This window comes from Petaurus breviceps, unplaced genomic scaffold (genome assembly GCF_028583685.1).
Source record: "Petaurus breviceps papuanus isolate PSGF00001 unplaced genomic scaffold, PetGlider_PUasm1.0 90537, whole genome shotgun sequence".
NCBI lineage: Eukaryota > Metazoa > Chordata > Mammalia > Diprotodontia > Petauridae > Petaurus > Petaurus breviceps.
The window spans coordinates 935247-937599 of record NW_027187271.1 but is presented as its reverse complement, the minus strand read 5'-3'; positions in this window follow the sequence as shown (position 1 = coordinate 937599).

The following is a 2353-nucleotide window of genomic DNA, read 5'->3' as shown; positions in this document are numbered from 1 at the left end:
GGCCATTGAACATTGATATAGCCTGAACTGCTTCAACTGACTGTTCAAAAGTAACAGTACCGATTCCATGACTTTTCCTGTCTTTATCTTCAAGAATGTCTGCTTTAACCACTACGCCAGCCATACAGAACACTTTTTCCAGTTTCTTCCAGCCAACTTTATAATCCAGATTTGCTACAAATACTGTGCTTCCAAGTCTTCCGGCCTTTTGCATTGCTCTCCTGGCATGTTCGCCATCAGGATCTTCTTTGAGTTTCAGAGGTCTTCCACTCAGACTATGCTTGTTCAAAACTTCAGCAGCTTTTTTCATGTTTTCTTCCATCTTGAATTCAACAACAGCACACCCCCTTGACTTTCCTTCAGCGTCCATTAAGAGCTCCATGTATGTTACCTCACCAACTTTTTCTTTGATCAGGTCTTTAAGGGACTGCCATTTCACATCAAATGGTATATTTGTAATGAAGGCTCTGTATCTTTTAGTGGGTTGGCATAAGGTTGAAATCGATTCCCTCCTCTTTTCACATTTTTCTCCTTCTTCTTCTCATTTTGACTTGATCATTCACCTTCACTTTTGGGGGTCGGAGTCCCGTTCCCGCTTACTACTCCAGGCTCACCGCTCTCCTCCTCCATTTTGGATTCAGTCGCCACCACCTCGACAGCTGCTTCCACCCCTACCACCTTTTCTCTGCTTCTGGTCAACCAGTATTTCTTAGCAACCTGATGTGCTTTGTGAAAATGCCAGTGTGAGCAGTACAAAGATAACTGGGCTGGGAGTCAGGCTGGGTTTGAGTTCCAATTCTGCCACTTACTCTTGGTGTGACCTCAGGCAAGCTTCAGTTTCCTCTACTAGCTGCTCTACTAGATACAGAGATAAAGGACACATATCCTGCTTTCAAAGAACTTACAATCTAATAAAAGGAAACTCAAGGGTGCCAGGAGTGTCAGAGAAGAGCAAAGAATTTTCCATCCAAGTCCTCTGAGGTGATCTTTCAGGTCCTTTTCAGCTCAATTTCCTATGAGTCTGTGATGCTAATTAGAGAAGAAACATGGTAGTCTATCATCAAGTGCTACATTATGGTACAGACTCTATTGCAGTAGTTGAAGTGAAAAGAAAAGCATCCTGAAAGTAGTCAGGGAAGGTGTTTAGGACAAAAAGTCACTGAGGGGGCCGGGGGGGGGGGGGGGGGGGGGGGGAGAGGGGGGGGGGTGGGGGTTGGGGCAGGGGGGGGGGTTTCCACATTGGGAGGTTACTGTTGGATCTTCCCTTTGCAGAACTGACCCAGGCCCATGAGGTTGAATGAAAGGAGCTAAGGCCAGAAAGAGTTTTTCTCCCCTTAGCTTTCCTCTGAACAGAGGAAAAGAAAAACCAAAACAGGGTCTATTTTGGGTGATGTGTAGTTTGGAGAGTAACCAAGGCCAGAAATAGATTCACTAAGTTGTTAGGGCACCCTCCTCCTCCACCCCCTGTCTGAGTGAAGTGAAATCACTGGAAATCTGGAGGTCTTTCCCAACATTCCTCAGAAACTATGTAACAGGCTGGAGGTCTCATATATCTCATCTCCTTCCCCTCTCCCTCCCAAGGACTGGAATGCTTTCTACATTTTGACTGTAAAAGGGAGGTGAAGGGATTATGGGAAGAGAAGAGAGACTGGGATTCAGACTCAAGTGAGAGTTCAGAGAAAGTGACTAGAGGGAAAAGAATCTTAATAGAAAGAGGGAGAAAGCTGGGAAGGGAGGCTAATCGTCAGTGGGCCACAAATGGGGAGAATCAGAGAGTTGTATACAGCAATATAAGGCCATCTAGGAAGAGAGGAAGGAGGAGCAAGAAAAAAGGCAACAAGAAGAAAGAGGAAAAGTTCAGAAAGAACATGAGGGGAACTTGAGGGCTAAAAGTGAAAGGACAGCAGAAAATAAGGAAGATAAATGCTTATTCACTAGGCCCCTGCATAATGGCTAGAGGTGAGAAAGGGGTCATAGCAAGTCAGACTCAGCACTGAGATGAGACCAGGCACAGCACCATTACATTTTCACCTTCTGAGGGGCCTAATGGATTACTTTCCTGGTTGGCTGAATCTGGAAGTTCCCCAGAAAGCTAGTCTCTGAAACTCATCCTCTTATCTCCTGTACTCTGTGAAATACCAAGATTTCAACAAGTGGGCCATTTTATTTCCCCTCCCACTGACCCCTTGCTGTGGTGAGAGGGCTTAAGAGGTTATTTTCTATACAGTTGAAAGGGGAGAAATCAGTGACACAGCCCCTTGAGTCAGGGCCTGACTTCTGAGAAGGAATGTCAAAGAGTTCCCTACTGGGGACCAATGAGAGGCTGTATTGAGTAACAAAGGTCCCCATACCT